Here is a 22,053-nt window from a genome sequence, read left to right on the forward strand (position 1 = left end):
TTTTCTACATTTCACATATATACATGTTGCTTTATTACCAAACTAATGGAAATAAAAAGATCAGTTATGTGACATTTTTAGCTTTTCTTTTCCATTTTCCTATTATCATCTCTCTGCCTATTTTCTTTTATTTGTTCTGTTTCTTCTCGAATTTGTAATTTTTTGTGGTTGAAGTGGTTTCTATTGTTAAATTTTCCTTGTGTTCTCTTCAATTTTTTGCCTTTACTGGGACATATTTAGCTAGGTTAGATTTTGTAAGCATTACTTTTGAGTTTCTGCCAATACTTTTTTTTTCTTCATATTTTAATATTTTACCTTGCTGTATATTTCTTTCTGAATGATATTAAAGTTGCTAACTTTGGATTGATTTCTCTGGGAAATGTCAAATTTATTTGTATTATATGCTGCCAAATTGCCAATACAATGCTGGGAATACATTGTGGTTATTGAGTTTTTAGCTGTAACAGTTCAACTATTTGGAGAAGTGCTAAAGAAGAATAAATTGTTTTACTATGTGTTGCTATATCTTATGGTTCGTCGCTTTTTCGTACTCCGTAGATAGCGGAAGCTTAGTTCACTGGACTATCTTTTTATATTCTAACAAGTAGTTTATATCCATGGAATGTAAATGCAAGTGAAGAGTTGTAGAGCAAAGAGCTATGTACTTCTTCCAATTGGATATCATTGATCATGGATGTAAGTTTCTGAAAAGATTAGAAGAGTGTTTAGTATCTTAATTAGACTTAGAAGTCAAGATAGATAAACACAAGCATAAAAATCATAAGCACTTAGGAGAATAAATTTATCTGGTGACCAAATTGTTCGCTCCAAACAAGGGTAGTTCAAATTAGCTTCGACCCTCCCATTTAGGATCAACAACTATCCTCCTTTAGCATGTAAAAGTGTACCTTATTTGTCTTTTTTCTGATGACTCCTTATTGGATTTTCTACATACATATTTGTGTGCTTTAACTACTTGTGGAGGCCAACTTAAAGAGTGTAAGCATGTACTTCCAAGAAAAGCTATTCAAATTGTTTTACATTTGTTATGCACTTACAACTTTTTAAGACATAATACATAGATATACTTTTTAACTTGACCTCCACAAGTAGTTGAACTTCTCAACAAATGTTTGCTCATACAATTGAAAATGTACTTTACATTTTCAGTTTTTGACAGACTTTACACTGTCTAATTACAAAAACTTGATTTTGTGACTTTTGCTAAATGGAAAAGATAAGTTTTTGAATTCTCAGTCGGTACAAGTTCGCTCAGTAGGGAGAATGAAGTAAATTGGTTATTTAGCTTTTTCGATCGCCTTGGTATTCTGTCTTTCCAGGTAATATTTTATACCACATTCTTATGTGATATGTCATTTTTCTAACAGTTTCAATTCCATTATCAATCACCTCAACTTTCCAAATTTACTAACATCACACAATTTTCTCAAGAACCTCAACAGAGCTCCCTGTGCTATGATTTTTTGAATGCAAAAGATTAGCTACTAAAAATCGAACTTTGACTCAGCCCTTTATATTTGCCAAATTATGAAATAGTCATGTTATATGCCAAAAGTGAAACATCCACTATATTTTTTTAGTTGTATAACATTAGTTAATATTTGCAGATCGTTCAAGTAGATACCATATTGATGTCTGTTGTACATGTTTTGAATATTTCTAATAGTATGTGATATTAACCATCTTTTGCAGTAGTTTTGACTCTTGCGTCATTAATATTTTCAGAAGCATAATAAGTACATAGTTGATTCACTGAATTTCAACAATATTAGTTTGAGTATTGGGCCCGTGCTTGCCACAGGCCTTCTCCACCTAGTTTTAAATAAAAGAGAGACTGTATTACACACACTAGTGAGATGTGTTTCTCAGACTAATGAGTAGTAATTTAGATATGAAACTCACTGTTTGCAACAATATTTAAAGTGATAGAAAATAAATTACAATCACAAATAAAATATGAAGAAACATAACTTTATTGATAAATAGTGCGGGTACAATTATGTTCCTCCCTTGATTCTTCTCCCATAAAATATTTATCCATGATTCAAGGGTCATTTGTGGCGAATTTATGAAAGTAGGATGATTTGGATTTGATCTCTTTATGAATATTTTATGAATTTACGGAATGTCTAAGATTTCTTTAAGAAATACAATATTCATTTGATGTTTTTCTGATCTCTTTGTGATTTTTCCATGAATTTATGGCATTTTCTGAGATGCCTTTTCAAGAGAATATAATATTCTTTATATAGGCATGAACTAGGGTTTAGGGTGGACTAACCTCCAAGAACCCTAATTGGAATCAAATACATCTTGTTGATTCCAACTAGAATTGAACACGTTTTATAGAATTTCACAAAATTTTAATGTCTACACTCACACTCCCAACAATTTAGGTATGAAACTTAAAAGAAAGTATAGCTTAAGTGTGTTTTTGACATTTCACTCTAAAAATAGTGCTAAATTGAGTGTATTAATAATTCTTGCATTAGTTATACATAGATTATTTGTTATGCATTGTTTGACATGGTATATTAAAAATAATATGCATTGGATTAAAATAATTATTTATAAAGATATCCTCCACAATAATGGTGGAAATGATGTAAGAAAAAAAGAATTTTGAGAGGTAATTGAGTCTTAAACCATGCTAATGCATGCATTAAATCCCTTTACCTTACTAATACCTAAAAATTCATGTTATTAGTAATAGTGTATAATTAATGCAAGCATTATTTATAATACATACCATAAAAAAAGTGTGTCAAACAAGATAGCACTAATACACAAAGCTAATTTATGCATCATTTTTGACTTTTTACTAATACATTCTACCAAACGACCACTTGAAATATAAAGAGTAGAATCTATCGTAGGCTTATTCATAATGATATTGCTTTAGCACACTATTGCTTATAAAGTAAAACTAGTATAAGCCCGTGCTGGGCACGAGCCCAATGTTGCATGTCAGTTGTTTCAGTTCATATAAACAAGAACGAAAAACATCATTTGAACAATGCTAAATTAACTCCAAAATATAAATTGAAAGTTTAGTATTTCGGTTACAAACAAATAAGATGTTATCTCCTGTATTCAGATTAACAAACCAGAAATAATAAAATATGAAGAGAAAAAAAAACAAAGAACTATCCGAGTCCACAGATTCCACTGTGTGTCCTTAAGAAATTTAATCCCCTCAAGTACCTAAGGTTGCAGATTAATTTTGTCCCAAGATAAAACATATTAACCATTAAAGAAGTAGCGGTATCTCAAACTTCAATAATTTCAACGAACTTAAAATGACAACAACGAATCACACACAAAAACACGATCGATCGATTTTATTTTGTAAGATATGTATGCAAGAGAAGGGAAGACTTCGATGCAGAAAAATGAGAGAAAACCTCTCTATTTATAGCCAACAAAGGGTAAAAATCACAATCTTTGGAAAGAAGACAATCTTTCAGAAAGGTCACAACACTTTGGAAAAAGGCACAACCTTTCAAACGGTCACAACCCTTTAGAAATGACACAACCTTTCATAAAGGTCACAGTCCTTCGGCATAGGCATAACCTTTCATTTCACGTTCACACCTTTAAAACCCAACAATCCCCTACATGAATAAGGAATGGTTATTGTTAAAACATATGCATGAAAAATTGTGTGATTCGTAAGTAAGGATTGATTGCATCTGGATAAGTGGGTTTCCTTTGAACTTTCCATAGTGAACATATATTGAATATACTCGGTCAATCAGTAGATTTGATATCTTACACTTCACTCTTACATAGGTGATTTCTAAATGTGTTATCCCGTAGATACACTATTTGATATACCCTGTATCAAACTTAGAAACCCTTAAAAAGTCCTAATGTCTTTATCCTTGTTACTGAACATTGTCTTATAATGAGAATGGACCATAATTTTTTTTTTTACAATGTTGAACCGTCATCAATGACTTTGTTTGATATCCTTGAACCTAGATCTTGGGATCTCCAGTCTTCTAGGTAGAGTTACCGCCACAATGACTTGTCCTCGGCCATAGTCCAATTCCCTTTGATAATATATCAACTCCCTCTCTAGTTAGGCCTTTTGCAAGTGGATCCGACACATTATCCTTTGACTTTACATAGACAATTATGATAATTCCACTAGAGAGTAGTTCTCTAACGATATTATGTCTACGTCATATATGACGATACTTTTCGTTATACATCATGCTTCATGCCCTACCTATTGCAAACTAACTCTCACAATATATGCATAATGAAGTTAAAGGTTTGGGCAAAAAATCTTTCAAGAAATTTCGGAGTCATTCAACTTCTTCACCTGACTTATCTAGATGATAAACTCAGATTTATAGTAGAGCGAGCGATACCTTTCTGTTTGGAAGATTTCCTGCTTCTCCACAAAAATAAATATGTATCCACTCGTGGATTTTACTTCATTTGACCTGGTGATTCAATTTACATCATTATATTCTTCCAATACTGTTGAATATTAGTTATAATGCAAAACAATAGTTTTTAAGTATGTTTCAAATACTCCAAAACTCTTTTCATTGTCATCCAATGAGTTTGATTGAGATTACTTGTAAACCGATTCCGTTTACTAATAACACATGCTATATCTGATTGTGTACACTTCATGATATATATCATACTTCTCAATACTCTAGCATAATCCAATAGTGAGTCACTTTAGCCTTCATTCTTTTGAAGTACAAAGCTCACATTTATTGGAGTCTTGACAGTATTGAAATCCAAATACTTGAACTTGTCAAGTACCCTTTCAATCACATCAATAACTTCAATGTCTTTCATATCGAAGTTAAATTCTAGCATATGCTTAGTAGCATTTATGTTAGAAATGTCTCTTTTGATGATCAACATGTCATCAACATAAAAACAAACAATGACCTTGTGATTTGGAGTGTCTTTAATGTAAAAACTTTTATCACATTCATTAATCTTGAATTCATTTTCCAACATAGTTTGGTCAAACTTCGCATGTCATTATTTGGGCGCTGGTTTTTAGTCCACAAAGTGACTTAACAAGTTTACAGACTTTTTTTTCTTTACCAGGAACCGCAAAGCCCTCGGGTTGTTCCATGTAAATTTCTTCCTCCAATTTTCCATTTTAAAAAAAATGTTTTCACATCCATTCTGACTAATTTGAAGGCCATATACTGCAACTAGCGCAATTAACATTTGAATTGATGTAATCCTAGTTAGCGGCTATTATGTGTCAAAATAATCAAGACTTTCTTATTGTCTAAAGCCTATGACAACAAGTCTTTGTATTTGCCAATAGTTTCATCAACTTTCTTTTCCTTTTGTAGATCCACTTTGAACCCAAATGTTTATTTCTTGGAGGAAGATCAACCAACTCTCAAGTGTGGTTGCTCAATATTGAATCTATCTACTATTGACAGCCTCTTTCCAAAAAGGATGAGTCCACATAAGACATATCTTCTTCGACTATATGGACTCATTTTCAAGAAGAAATATTACAAAATAAAACCCGGAGGAAGTAATTTGTCCATTGACATTTACTACGCCTCTGAATCTCTTTATTAAGTACATTCTCATTTGGTTCTTTCTAAGGCCGTTTAGTCAGTTCACTTGAATATCCGACGGTTTAGACTTATGAACCATAAATCAACATGCTTTACTCATTGTAGCATATCCAATGATTATACAATCCATAGTCTTAGGTCCTATTTTGACCCGTTTGGGAATAGTTCCCTCATTTCCATTTCTCATATGGAATAGACTGTATTGGAAATTGTTAGATCACTATCTTTTAAGAGTTATTGCTTGTATATACTTTATGGGATGACAATCAATTCTCTATCAGGATACAACAAAGCCTAAACAAACATAACTTTTTGTTGCTCCCTTTCTTAACAAATAAAAGTTTTTTTTATTTGTTGCTCCCTTTATTAACAACAAAATTTTTGTTTCTCTCTTACTGAACATACAAACTTTTTGTTGTTCTCTTTTGCTATAATGATAGCACCCCCACAAATTTTGTGGTAAACCTGAACTTATAAGTATGACATTCAACATTTCCTTCAAAGTTTGGTTTTTTTCCTGTCAACAATTTCATTAGATTGAGGTGAGTATGTGCAGTAATTTAATGGATGATTCCATTTTTTCAAATATATTTCTACAAAAGAAGATTCATATTCTCCATATCTACCACTTATAATTATGACAATCTTTTTATCCAACTGATTTTCAACTTCAGTTTTATATTGCCTATATGTTTTCATTGTTTCATCCTTACCATTCAGCAAATAGACATACCACTATCTAGTGCAATTGTCAATAAATTTTATGAAACACTTTTTCTCACCAAGAGATAATGTTGACTTCATAGCACAAATGTTAGTGTAAATCAAGTCTAAAGGATTAAAATTCCTTTCAACAAATTTATAAGTATGTTTAACATACTTAGATTCAACACATACTTGACATTTTGATTTATTGCACTAGAAGTTAGGCAAAATTTCTAAGTTGATCAGTTTTTGCAAGGTTTTTGTAATTGACATGTCTTAAGCATTCATGTTTCAAACAATTTGATTCAAGTAAGTAAGAACAAACAAAAATAATGGATTTGAAAAGACCTTCCGTGAGGTAACTTTTTCCTACAAATATTTTGTTCTTTACTTTTTATAACTTTGTCAAATAGAGACATTGTTTTAGAGTCAGCACCTTGCCAGATGTCCTTTGCAGAAGGACCTTTCCATAACATTCAATTTGTTATAGAATTACCCATGACCATAGTCTCTTTGATCCAATAAGGGCAATATGACCCAAATGTTTGTTTTACAACACAAACATAACAGATCATTTTTCACCAATGTTCATGTCTATACAAATAGACATATCTTTTCATGAAAAATCACAATATAATTTTGTGGTTTTATACTAGTCATATCATATACTAGTAAAGAGAGACTCAACGACCACAATATCAAATATACTCCAAAACTTTTGTGGGTCTAACATAATACATGAATGTCATTAAATTTCATATCTTGTACTTTCAAATTTAAATTAGATAGTAAGTCTAATTTTGTCTTTATCACAAGTAAAGAACCCCCACATTTTAAATATGTTCTCAAAAACATTTTTCAAGTATTTGAAATTATTTTCCACATATTTTTTCCATGCTTTCAAATTGTATACTATCAAAATATACATTGGCAACACAAAGCCTTCTTTTGGAGATTTAATCCATAGAAACACCCATTGCGGGCACAAAAATCACTAATTTTATGTTACTAGTATTTTTTTCTTCTTTCTACCACAACTAGACATACCACTTAGTATTTAGAATACTAACAATAAAGATTCAATCATTATAGAACTTGTTTCTAGTTTAACGATGAAGTTTTTATATTCTTCTAATTTTTACCAAATGAACCTTGAATTCTGATGAAGTTCTTATATTCTTCGAATCAATTTCACATTCAGACAGAGTAGTAAACCAAAAATTTAATCTCCAGAAATCTCAAATACAATATTGCTTCTAGCTAAAATGAAAATTTTATCTTTTTCAAATCATTTAGCCTTAATATTCCTGACGAAGATTTTGTACTCTTCAAGTCAGAATATTCATTCAAACAGAGTATTTACCAAATTGGTGAAGTTTCTATATTCTTCAAACAAATGCACAATCTATTTGTTCGTGAAGTTCTTATATTTTTCAAACCAAAGGAGTAAAAAAAATCAGAAGATTTTAGTCTTCAAAAGTCAAACAAAATCAAATTCACATGGAGTAGAAAACTACAAATTTTTTTCCTCCTCTAAACAGAATACATATTAATCATAATAAAGACATATTCTGAGATCATCACATAATGACTATCTATCCTAACATTTATGAAATAATTCTCATAACTTATAAAGGATAGAAAAAGAAAATAATAATCAAGGGAAATAAAGATAGAAACTGATTTTTATTCTCATTGAATCATATTCTATCTGTCAGCAATGATTCCATGCAAGTCACTTTTCTTACTATTTTTTTCTTTTCTCAGTTTCCATCATATTCCTATTTTCCTCAAGAAGACATTTAATTTCAACAAGAAACTAAATTCATGTTCAAATATTGTTAGGAGACAACATCTGTTCATTTACTTCTTCTCATAGTTATATAAAACCAAGAATTTTGGAAAAATAATTAAAGTGCTCATATTAACCTTTATGCACAAAATAACTTTTCTCATTGAAAAGAAAACTGAAGGGGTGCAATGCTTGAATGCACTTGAGAAGAAAATAAAAAATAATCTTACCCATACAAGGAAAACTTACTATAGAAAATATACTCGAACATATTAAAGTAATACTAATTCATCCCAAATCTCTTTTATCATTTGATAAAATAATTCTCTTTTTCATCTTGTTTTTCTCAATAAAAAGAACACAGAAAACATAAGTAATTTCCTTACCATAGAAAATACCAACAATTAAATTTCTTAAGCTTGTTATCTCCTGTATTCATATTAGCAAACTAGAAATAATAAAAGATGAAAAGAAAAAAAAACAAAGAACTATCCGAGTCCACAGATTCACTATGTGTCCTTAAGAAAATTAATCCCCTCAAGTACTCGAGGTTGCCGATTAATTTCTCCCAAGATAAAACGGATTAACCATTAAAGAAGCAGTGGTACCTCAAACTTCAATAATTTCAACTAACTCAAAATGACAGCAACGAATCACACACACAGACACGATCGATCGATTTTATTTTGTAAGAAATGTATGCAAGAGAAGGGAAGAATTTGATGCAGAAAAATGAGAGAAAACCTCTCTATTTATAGCCAACAAAGGGTAAAAGTCACAACTCTTTGAAAGAAGACAATCTTTCAGAAATGTCACAACAATTTGGAAAAGGCATAACCTTTCAAACGGTCACAACTCTTTAGAAATGACACAACCTTTCATAAATGTCACAACTGTTCGGCTTAGTCACAACCTTCAGGAGATTCACAACCCTTCATTTCCTATTCACACCTTTAAAACCTAGCATAAGATATATCAAATGCACACCCAAAAAAGAGAGACTAAATGACATAATTTCCCTAATGGAATCATTCATCAATAAGAAGAAAATAATCTAAGGTTGGAAGGAAAGAACTAAAGAACATGGGTAGTTTATTTATAAAGAAGTGGTCATCCAATTCACCTTTGTTTCGGTGTTTTGCTTTATTCTCTCTTTTTCACTAAGCATGCACATGGAAGAAAATTAATTAGCTAACCAGGATCATTGACATATATCAGTTAACATCAAACTACTAAAAAAATAAGACAACAAGCACTGGCTTTGGCATCATCTCCAAAAGTTTATCGTCTAACATATAAACATCACAACACTCTGCCTCATTTGGAAAAACACTAAGATCCCAAAGAAACTATTTGATAAAAAACACGTAAATCAGGAACTTCATTAATCTTTTTCATTTCTACCTTTATGTATATGATTTTCCTCATGCTTCAACTTCTTATAGTTTAACAAATCATATATAAATTTTGATTAAACGCTTCTCAATCTAGTTAAGAAATACCATCCCGTAGTTCTTTCACATATTAAAGCCAACAATAACAATAAACACAGCGAAATTCCACAAGTAGAGCCAGTCAGGAGAAGGTAATTTATGTTCGTTCTCTTTTTACTTCTAATTACACTTGCAAAACATCAATTCCTCTTGATCCCATTTTATATGACATCATTACTACTTGACTACATATCTTTTAATATATCTGATTGTAACTATTTTCAAGTACAAAACTCTACGGCTTTGTAACTTTTAAGTATTTAAATCCCACTTTTAAAAAATTAAATAATGTCCAATTTGAGTAAAAAAATTAACCAGTTTGATCATAATACTCCAAATCAATCATGATTTTGGGATGGAGTACTGCTGTTCAGAAGACGGTAAGTACTACTAATTGAGATTATTTGAATTATCGAAACAAAAAGAGGATACAATGAAAGTCCAAGAGATGGGAAAAAAGGAGTGAGGGTACATGATTCATTCAGCTTTGAGATAATTCAACTCATTTGTGTTTCTGTTCCCTATTCAATAAAGGTTGCATTGAATGCTTTCCCACAAGCCACACTTGTATTTCATTTGCTGCTATATAAATTTTTAATAGAGATTAATAAAATAAAAAACAACAATAAACATACTTATATATAAATAAATTAATTACTACCAATGATTTTAAAATTGCTCTTATTTGTCTAATCAAGTCGACCTAATGCTTCTGTTTCCTTGGATAAGAACAAATAAATTGTTAAAAAACTTTCATGATTAATGAAAAAAATTAATTCTTCACTCCCCAGAACAAAAGGAAAATAAAGGTATTGATAGAGAAAAAAAGCATAAAGTAGTGCGACTTTAAGTTTACGAAAAAATATTTCAATTCTGGTCCTATTGAATCTTGAAATCCCCTTTAAACCCAGTCCTAAAATCTCAAAATCATGGAAAAAATGATCTTACGGGAGAATAAAACATTCATATTAATTCGATAAATAAATATGCAGAATGAGCCTCACTCTCCTTCAAACAATTGCCATTTCAGGTGTATTTCTGCCGTATTGGTAAAATTGAAAGCATACAAATCTTGTGTAAAAATCAGCATCTTTTCTTAAGAAAATCTAAATCCAACAAATGACCCATATGCTAAAATGCCAAAAAAAAAGAGACGAAAACCCCTGAAAATAGTACCTGAAGTCACAGAGATAGTAACTTTAGGAGGGCATGCTTCAATACAAATTCACTTTTATATCTATTTGTACCAAAAAATTGAGTAATTGCATGAGAGACGATAAATTTAAAAAGAAGAATTCATATGAGGGAAGAAAAAAATTACAATGTCACCTCTCTTTGGGAATAACAAAAGTTTGGATAACTATGGGGAAAATTGAAATATACTTGGATAAAAGGGGTTATTTTAGAATTAAATCAAGTTAATTTGTTTTTATGCAGGAGTTACAAATATGTCAAGCAAAAATTAAAGTTGAATACCTAAAATACCATTACAGCAACTGGTTAATATTGATGACAAATTTGGTACTTTTTTAAAGGAAAGATTTTTTTTGGAAATTTGAAGTATAGTACAATCTAAACTCTTGACGATACAATTAAGCTTATAGAACACTTAAATGAGAACCCGAAAATACCCCCAACTCCAGTTAAAAAAGGAGTTCAACTCTCCTTTCTATATATGTAGTATGTAGTAAGTAAAGTAAAGTAAAAGTATATTTTGGGTACAATGCAACAATTCTGTTGCTGGGAGACCACAGATACAACTAAATTAAATAAGAATGGAAAAAAAAACTTAATTCTCTGTATATGTTATCTACATCAATGCATAACTGCTTTAAAGTTGGAAAACAGAAGCTTTACCAAGTATTTGGTCAAAGTGAGGGGAAAAAAGGGCAGAAAGAATCAATGTGTTGTGGTTAGGAATTATTCAAGAAGGCTGTTTGCAAGAGCTTAGGACAGAGTCCTCTAGAAATTGGGTAAGCTGTGAAGTATACAATTCTGGGTCATTTCTGAAATGATCAACGTGAGGCGTAGAAACGAAGTTGCAAGCTCTAACATCGCGACCAATTCTTCGTTGCTCTTCTACAAAGGACTCAACCAAAACTGCAGGAATGACTCTGTCAGCACTGCTGTATATGTAGAATTGAGGGCAACTTGGTTGCCGGGATGTCAATAGATCTAGAACGTCATAAAGCCTCCTGCAATTTCATCCAACCATCAATGTAAGTACAAACACAAAACTATTTTTGGCACTTGCTATACACACAAATGACTTGAAAATATAATTACAATCCATTGGTGAATGGACATGATATCGATAAGGTCTAGTTCGTACGTTGAGTAGAGTACAAAGGCAAAAAGTAGATTTAATATTGGTACTTCTGTTAAAAATACTGCAGGCTGATAAACATTTGCAGAAAAGGTAATTCTGGAAGATATCTCTACCTATTTACGGTGGGAAGGTTCAAAACCACCTCAAAGAACTTTTCTAGTACTAATAGCAATGCTGCTTCAGTTACTGCAGGCTTAGTTTCAACAGAAGTTTTGGCTTCTATTGTCACATCTCTATCGTTTAAAGTCATGCTGCGTTTTGTTGCAACACTATTCTTCTTTAAAAAGGCAGCACAAAATCCAGAAGCCCAGACCTTGATACAAACAAAGAAGGGAACTTGACAAAATTAGTTTAACCTTACCAAGGCAAAGATTAACATTTATTATATGCAACTACACAAGTACTAGCTTCCCCTCCCTTCTCCTAATGTCCACAGCTGACCCCCAGGCCATCGACCTTCCCTTGAAGACTAAATCAAGAATGAACAACTTCCACATTATCAAGTATAAGAATATATTTTGAAAAGAAGGCTGCATGTCTAAGGCCTAAATAGAAGAAAAGAACATGATCAAAATAAGAGAACAACATGTCCTGATAAAAGTACAAGCAACTGAGCAATTTCTAAATGGCTAAGCCCCGACTATATATGACACAGTTGGATTTCAATAGAAATGTATGGCTCTTAACAATTGCACTGCATTAACCTTTGGAAATAAGACTATGTTTGAAGATACACTATTCTGACACTTGCACATAAAATAGAATGATTTTTGCTCAGGTCTAATATCACCTGTAATTCGGATAAAGAGCCAATTTCGTAAGGGATTAAGCCACTTATATTATTCTCAAAGAGCCTCAACTCATAGAGCTTCTGGTATTTTTGAAGAGTTGAAGGAATGGAAAATCATATCAATGATTTTAACAGAGAGACTCAAGAAAGTTATGTCAAAACTAGTGGATGAACAACAAATGGCATTCATAAAGGGCAGGAAAATTATGGATGCAATACTGGTGGCTAATGAATGTGTGGACATGAGATACAAATCCAAAGCTCCAGGAATTCTATGCAAGCTAGACATAGAAAAAGCTTATAATCATTTGAATTGGGAACATATGTGGAGAACATTAAGGAGGATGGGGTTTGGCAACACATGGATAAAATGGATGAGGTTCTGCATAACTACAGTGAAGTTTTCAGTTTTGATAAGTGGCTCTCCAACTGGCTTTTTTTCCTCTGAGAGAGGGTTGAGACAAGGAGACCCCCTGTCTCCTTTTCTCTTCATTTTGGCCATGGAAGGTTTAAGTGACATGCTGAAGAGTGCTCAGGTGAATAACAAAATCAGGGGCTTCATTGTGAATGAAGGAAACTCTCTGGGAGTGTCTATTTCCCATTTACAATATGCTGATGACACCTTGGTATTTTGTGAAGCAGAGAAGGAACAACTAAAACACCTAAGGGTTATCTTCATCCTATTTGAAGCAGTTTCTGAACTTCATATAAATTGGGAAAAGAGTTTTATCTATCCTGTGAATGAAGTTCCAGAAATAAGTACTTTGGCAAACATTTTAGGTGGTAAGATAGGAGAGATTCCCACCACCTATCTTGGAATGCCATTGGGAGCTAAGAGTAAGTCCATGAATGTATGGAACTCTATGGTGGAAAGGTGTGAAAAGAAGTTAGTTAACTGGAGAAGTCAATATTTATCTTTGGATGACGGAGTCAGTCTGATCAATAATGTTCTTGATGCCATGCCAACTTACATGATGTCCCTTTTCCCCATTCATGGGAAGATCATCAAAAAGTTGGATGCTATCAGGAGAAACTTTCTTTGGCAAGGTAATGGTGAAGGGGAGAAGAAGCACCATTTGGTTAAGTGGGAGGCAATCATAACATCCAAAAAAGAGGGAGGTTTAGGAATTATGAATTTGAAAGCACAAAACAAGAGCCTTCTGTTAAAATGGCTATGAAGACTGGCAGCAGATGAGCAGGGCTTATGGAAGAAAATCATCGTTGCAAGATATCGTAGGGAAGGACCATGGACTACTCAGACAGTTAAAACTCATTATGAAAGGGGAGTATGGAGGACTATCAGAAATCAGTGGAAAAAAATGTGGGGTAATTTTGTGATCAAAGTGGGTAATGGCAGAAAGACCAAGTTCTGGAATGATATATGGATGGGGCAAACACCTCTGAGGCAACAGTTTCCAGACATTTACAATCTCAATCAATAGAAGCTAGCTACTATCTCAGAGGTAAAAAATGCACAAGGTTGGAATCTATCCTTCAGAAGACTCCTCAATGACTGGGAAGTGGAGAGAATGATTCAGTTCTACAATACCTTGGAACAAGCTAAGAGTCTCAATTTTGAGGAAGACAAATTGTTATGGAGTTTGGACAAAGATGGCAAGTTCAAGGTGAAAGCAGCCTACAAGATGCTGAATATCTCAACAGAAACCAAGGAATGGTGGCCATGGAAGATGATCTGGAAAGGGAAGATACCTCATAAGGTGGCCTGTTTCATTTGGCTAGTTGCAAGTCAAGCAGTTCTGACCCAGGACAACCTTATGAAAAGGGGCAGGCAGTTATGCTCCAGATGCTTTTTTTGTGAAACTGAAATAGAGACAGTAAATCATCTTTTTCTGCATTGTAAAGTGACCAGAAAATTATGGCAATGGTTCATTAATCTGAGGGTTATTGGATGGGCCATGCCAAGGTATACTTCAGAAGTACTAGCATGCTGGAATAGAGATGGAAATCAATCAAAACACAAGGAGAGATGGAAGATTGTCCCTGCTTGCATACGGTGGACAATCTGGAAGGAGAGAAACCAGAGATGTTTTGAGAACAAGAGCATTCCCTTCCAAAGTATAAAGATGAACTGTTTAGCAACATTTTACTTTTGGTGTATCCATTATGTACCTAAGGATATAGGGGAAATTACCCTATTTTTAGACAGTTTATAAGGGATATAGGAAATAGATTTTGTTTTGGGCTGCCCTTTCATACTTTTGATGTAACTATGTAGGAGCACACTATTGGTGTACTCCTTTGTTTATAATACCAGTTAACTTTCTCAAAAAAAGAGTTGAAGGAATGGAGCCAAAAAGTTTGTTTCATTGAAGATTCAAGACATTTAAACTTGTGAGATTTCCTGATTCTGGTGGTATGGCACCTAATAATTGTTGTAACTGAGAAAAAGTTTGAGTTATTTTGGAGAGTTTCCAAGTTCTGTTGGAACTGTTCCAGTGAAGTTGTTGAATGAATGATTGAACTCACAAAGACCTTCCATTCCTCCACAAACCATGTGGAAATTTTCCTCGAAAATTGATTAGATATAAGAAGAAAATGGCCAAGGTGTTCAGGCCAGCAAGGGAAAGTGGTAGATCTCCAGTCAAATTTTTGAACAATAAATCAAGACATCTAAGATCTTCAAGTTGTCCAAATTCAGAAGAGGTTTTTCCAGTGAAAAAGTTGTTAGAAAGGCGAAGATGGGTAAGATTTTTGGACAGCACTAGCTTAGATGGGATAGGACCAGAGAAGCTATTGTTTGTCATGTGAACTGTTAGAGAATTTGAGCCAGCTAGCGGAGAAATGTTTTCACTGAACTTATTGTGAGAAAAGTTAACTTTGCTGAGATTTTTCAGAAGGGAAGATATTCAGGAAGTGGACTGTCAAAGCAATTGTTGTAAGGAGTAGTCATGTCCAGCTCTAATAGAAATCTTAAAGTTGGTGGCAATTATCCTGAAAGTTTGTTATCAACAAAGGCCAATTTTTCATGCTTCTTGCAGTAGCCTAAGCTTGATGGGACTGGACTAGACAAATCATTCTGAGTTAGCTGAAGAATAACAAGATTCTTAAGCCTACCAATGGCATCAGAAATAGAGCCTGAAAATTGATTAGCCAAGAAATCAATGCGTACTAAGCAATTTGTCAATTCTCTTGGGGTAGTTACGGACAACTGGTTTCCATAGATGTAGTTCACACAACCTCTGAAGCTTTCCTATTTCCACTGGAATTCTTCCGGAGAGCATGTTATGGATTAGGTACAAATCTTCCAAGTTAGTCAAGTTTCCTGTTTGAGGCAGTATATTTCCAGTAAAGTTGTTATTGTTGAAAATGAGGCATGTGAGACTTTCTAGCCCTTTCGAAGCCTCAAGGAAGTATTCCTCCAAAGTTGTTACTGGAGAGATCCAGTAGTCGCAGGGACGTGTGCAGTTTAGTAGCTCCAAGGGGAAATTCCTCGATGGCTTATTCTCAGCCATAATAAGTAGGCTTAAAGCTTGAACCGTGAAACAAAAGTTGCTTAGAATGCTTCCTGTTAAAAAGTTGTCAGAGAGAGCTAAACTCTCAAGATTCTTTCACGTTATCAAGCATAAGAATAGTTTTCGAAAAGCAGGCTGCATGGTTAAGGCCCTAAGATAGAAGAAAGCTAAAAATACGAGAACAGCAGGTCCTGATTAGAGTCCAAACAACTTTGCAATTCTGAATGGCTAAAACCTGACTATATACGACACTTGTAATAGTTGTCCAATAAAAGCATGAAAAGGTTGGATGTCAATAGAAATGTATAGCTCTAAACAAGTGCTCTGCATTAACTTTCAGAAATAAGACTACTCTCCAAGAAACACTCTTCTGACACTTGCACATAAAAATGATATCTTATCATCACAATTTTTGAGTCAGCAATACCTGTGGATCGGGAGCTGCGACAGGGGCAGAATCAACAATACAACCCTTAATCATTCTCATTAAAGCATGATCTTGTTTCTGAAACTTTTCCAAAATGACACAATAACTGTAAGGCCACGAGAATAAAAGAAGTCAATCAATAATTACCAAGCTAGTATTAAGGAAAATGTAAATACTTATGTTTCTGTTCTATTCCTAGACTAATGAGTATCATCAAGAACTCACGTTAACTATCCAGTATTGCTGAAAGTATGGAAGGCCAAGTTCTTTCCATGCTCTTCTTCCAACCAATCTACTAGATGATTCACAAGCATTTCAATATCTTGCTCTGCCTTTCCCCCGATTTGATAGCTTAGAATCTCAGACATCGAGAAAGTAAATGTAATGACATGATATCCTCTTGATGCATACCACTCTGCATATCTCTTTAGATGCTTTTGCTTTGCACCTAACCATCCCAACAATACTACCAGAGTGGTAGACTTTAGTGGTGAATAATCAGAATTCTGTGATGCATTTGGCTCAGGTAAGTGACATGTATACAACACCTCGGAAGGTGAAGAAGTAAGTGTATATATATATGTGAAGGGATTAGCAGAGTTGGGCAATGCTGCTGATTGATAAGAGTTGAGCAACAGAGAAGAAGTAGGAAAAGAAGGGTTGAAAGTGAAGTAAAAGTGGTGTTATTTAGAATAGGCAGGGAAATAAGTATTGTGGTGAGGTAGGATAAGAAATGGGGTAGCTTAGAAAGAGATATGTGAGAGACCCAAGGTGTTATCTTTTCCTTTTCTTGGGAATTGTTGTGTAATGACTTAGATGGCCAGAATTTTTCATGAAGATCAGTAGATACAGAAGCTATAGCAACTGCAGATGCTGCAACTATAGGTCTTTGGAGGATTCCAGACAAGTAAGCCATGATGATATATTTGTTTTGCCGGTGAAAAGAAAGAAGACGCACCTCAGAAATTGGGCTGCCAATATAGATGAACTATAATGACAGCCTCACAAGCAAGACTATATAGCTGTCAAATTTTGTGCTGTCACAAAAACGCACGAGATTAATTAATTAGAAGACAAGACCCAATATAATATGGAAAAGGTCCAAGTAAACGCGTGCTTGAACCTTGTTCACAAATACAATACGCCTGATGACACATACTAACAAGACAAAATATTCAATCAAACTCCCTTTTCTTACCCTAATGTTGATTTTCATCTAATTAACAATTGGTCAAAACTCAAAACTCTGTAGGAAGGGCCACAAAAAGGGAAAACGGAAAAAAAAGACGTTGAGCGTCTGGTTTGTTTTCATGGAAAAAAAACAGGTTTGACCCATCCATCATGAGGGTGGGCGGATCGGCCTCTTAAATAAACAAACATAAGCATTATAGATTGATTGTAAGAGAACACCATACCTGAGAGACAAATAAAAAGTATCTTCTTCTTTCTTCTTCTGATAAGGAAAAAAGGAAAAAGAGACTAGTCTTATATTTCTTGTTAAGATTTCCCACCTTGCTTTTCTGGAGTAAGAGACCACTCTTGTTGTTTTTTCAATTTCAAAATTGCTCCTTTCCCCATTATTTTACTTTACTAAATTATCTCTCCTATAAAATGCGAATATACTCCGCTACATCATTTTTGTAAGAAAAAAAATAACATGCTCTACCTAACTTATACGATCTATTTATCATTCATACATCTATTCTTAAAAAACAATTCTTTTTTAAAAAATTCGTAGCTAACATTGTATTTGGCAACAATTACCTCCCAACTAAAATCAACCCTACGTGCAAAACTCTAGAGCTATCATCAATCCTACAAAGTCCAAGCATTGTCATCCTCCAACCATCGTCGTCACCGATAATCTGGGTTTTGGTTCCACCGTTCGAAATAAAAATCAACCATGCAATTGCCTAACTACAAAACCTAAGTGTTGTCATCCAACCTTGCAAAACACAAATATCCTCATCCTTCTACCAACCACCACCATCATCGACTATTTGGGTCTTGGATCCACCACCTATACCTCCTCTACACACATCATTGTAGGGAGAAGACGTGATAATTTAGGGAAATTGGGATCTACATCGAAAAGTATAATGTATGATATTTGGATTTTGTTTTCTTTATCGATGGGTGGTGAATTGGATATTTGTTCTCATACTCTTCCGGTTCTTACTCTGTATCACTAGTTGGATGAATCATACTTCTAAAATCAAAATACATTGTATGAGATTGGGGTCCTAGGATACAACGACAATTTGGTGATGATTGAGGTGGTTTCGAGTGATGAATACAAGTGTATTTCGTAAAATATAAGTTCGATACATTAGTATACAATAATATACAAGTGTGTGCACACACACACAATATATATATATCTTGTTCTTTTTATATATCTTCATTGTATTTCATTATATGCAGGAGAGACTAGAATATGATGCGCGAGCACATACAATCTATTGTGACTATATGTGTTGAGACATCAAACTTAAGTGAAAAAATATAACCTATTGTGATTGTTGTAGCACCCCACCCACATAGAATGTTTAAATTAACTTGTGCCTTTGGGGAAAGTCTAAGAGTTCTCACTATCCTATGAAGGATGCGTTATGATGTATTTGACTCACACAATGGTTGTATTTAAAATTTTGAAGTCAAGCGAGTGGTAAAATAAAAGTCAGAAAATAATCACAAGTTACTTTCCTAAACTTTCTGAAATTTGAGTCTATCCCAATATATAAATGTTAGTGGGACCAAAACTTATCAAATCAAAGGTCTACGAGTCTAGTTTCCAACGAACTTAACTATTTGTCCATACAACTTCAAAATATAAAGATATTCACTTTTCTGTGAGACTATATAAACAAACTTATGAAGTGGAACCCAAGGTCGGTGGAGGCCTTTACAGACCTCACCTTCTTCATTTAAAAATCATTTCTCTCATCTTAAGCCCAGAAAAATATATGATAGAACGGATTTGAGATCCTCCTTTTATATCCATGATTTCGGCATAAAAGCTTCACAAAAGTTGTTCTACAGCCCGAGCTCATCGTTTTGATACAATTTCTCTGTAGATTGTGGCAGCGGTGGCTTAACTTCATATTCAGTATGTGGCAGTGTTTTTGACATACACTCTATTTGATTTTCAACCCAAGACTAACTACCACAATGTAATAAAAAACAAGAAGGTAAAATTGGGGGATTTGGAAAACACGAATTTGATTCAAACACAAGTATCAATATCAAGAGATCAACACAAAAGAGTTTCAACATGATGGAGACGACTAGGGGGTTTGTTCAAAGTCGATGAGGCTTCAACTCAATAAGCAATAATTAATCAATTCTAAATCAATCAAACCCTTGGATATTATTTGGTCTATGCTATATTCAATATTCTTGAGTGGGTTAGACTATCTCTAGATCATGCAAACAAAACATCAAACATTTCTTGAGTGGGTTAGACTATCTCTAGATCTACCCTTAAATGGATAAATAAATCAAATTAGACTAACTCTAGCTCTAAATCTATGACAATTTTCTCAAGTCCTCACTAATAATGCCTTACCCAACCTTATTTTGCTCTCTCAAGCCAATATAGAGCTATATAGTTCAACCAGTGTTTGTAACCATTGATTTTTAGATTAAAACTTGAAAGCATCAATAGATCCATATATGTATAGAAACTGATTTAATAACTAATTAAGTACTACCCATTAAAGTGTAACACCTCGAAACCTAGTAGACTAATTAAGGGGCTAGGTGACAAGTCACAAGCCAAGGATTTGAGCCTGGGCACCCTCCACAAAGGTCCAAACGGGTCGTGAAGGGCACCACGAGGTGTGGTGTATCCCGTGGTGGCTCACAAAATTGAGCTAAGGAAGGCTCCCCTCCCACGAGCACCCAAACGACTCATGAAGAGGTCAATGAGCTGTGGTGATGGCCGTGGAGGGGAGGAAGTAGATAGCCAAAATGATGACCCTCCACATGAGCCACTAGACGGCTCGTGAAGGCCTTAACGGGCCGTGGGAAGGGTCGTGGTAAAGTGGGGTATTTGGAGTGGCAAGCCAAACTACTGATCAAGGACCACGACTGCCACTCTTGACGGCTCGTGAAGAGCTTTCTGAAGGGGGCTTCGACAGTTTTAATAAAGGGTTAGTTGGGTCTTTTCCATCTTTCTTTAAAACAAAGTTATGTCATTTTACCCATTCCTAGGACACCTATATAAGTGATTTTAACCCCAAAACTTACCCATTCAAGTCATTCTCTTAAATTTACCAAAAGAAATTGGGTTCTTCCTCTCCAAAATATTTCTCTCTTTAGAAACGTGAAGAAGAAGGAGAAGGGTTGAAGCTAGGGCTCAAGGTCAAGTCTCCATTCTCCAATCAATTGTGGGCTTTGATAGCAAGGTATGGTAGCTTTATTCATCCATGGAATCCTTGCATCCATGGAACCCTAAAGTTCCCGAAATTGAAAAGTAGAAATTCCCCAATTTGAGTTAGGGTTTTCTCCTAAGTTGTGGGTCATTATGAATGTTAATTCAATTGATTGAATTATGATTTTTATGCACGAATTGAGAGGGTTCTATTCTTTTTATGATGAATTCCCATGTAGCCATGCTTAAACCATGTTTCTAAGATGGAATTGATGTAAATGGGTTATAATCTATGAAAGGAGAATTTTATGGGTTTGTGTGTATTCTTATAGAATGAATAAGACACATTATGAATTTGCTTTGAGATTGAAGCATATGTGATGATTATGATATGAATTGCTTTAAGAGTGAAGCATATGTTATGAATTGTTGATTATTGATGTAATTGTTGTGGAAGGGATCTTTCCCCTATGATTTTCTTATGTATGAGTGTGAAAAGATTCCCCACATTGAATGATTCTAGGTTGAAAGGATTGCTCACCTAAAGTGAATCTAAGCTTAGGAATCATGAGAATGATGAGGCTAGAGGCAATTACCCTTAACCTATAATGAGAAGAATATAAGGCGATTATCCTTATTCCTTAGAATTGGGCAAGAGGCGAGTACCCATGATCCTAAGTAAAATACAAGAGGCGAGTACCCATGTCATATGATAGAAAGACAAAGATGCGAATACCCATGCCACATGATGAAAGGACAAGAGGCGACTACCCATGATCCCAAAGTAAGAAGGACGTGAGGCGATTAACCACGTTCCTTTATAATAAAGAAAGAGGCTATTCCTCATGTCTTTAAAAGATAAGCTAGAATATGTTATCATAGGTGATGAGCTTGGATTGTTGCTTGCGTTTGCCTTCTATAATGAGTAAGACTAGTAGCGGATTACCCATGTCTTGGCTAAGTATGAATTGAGGTTACTTCAAGAAGTTCTCCTTATATGTTGAAATGGTCTATTATGTGCATTGATTATACTTTGTGACTTATGTTGTCGAACTTTTATGTTTATGTT

General features: G+C 34.0%; 1 long non-coding RNA gene and 1 pseudogene across 1 annotated transcript; one reads left to right on the forward strand and one right to left on the reverse strand.

The window, feature by feature from the left end:
* Nucleotides 1–11,294: 11,294 nt before the first annotated feature.
* LOC125829324 (uncharacterized) lies at nt 11,295–17,644 on the reverse strand (annotated as a pseudogene).
* Nucleotides 11,700–12,170, forward strand: LOC125829325 (uncharacterized). The gene is made up of 3 exons (XR_007443085.1): nt 11,700–11,809; nt 11,987–12,009; nt 12,103–12,170. It is a non-coding gene; the product is annotated as an uncharacterized LOC125829325 (long non-coding RNA).
* Nucleotides 17,645–22,053: the final 4,409 nt, after the last annotated feature.

Source organism: Solanum verrucosum, unplaced genomic scaffold (assembly GCF_900185275.1).
Source record: "Solanum verrucosum unplaced genomic scaffold, falcon-dt-bn FXZP01000157.1, whole genome shotgun sequence".
Taxonomy (NCBI): Eukaryota; Viridiplantae; Streptophyta; class Magnoliopsida; order Solanales; family Solanaceae; genus Solanum; species Solanum verrucosum.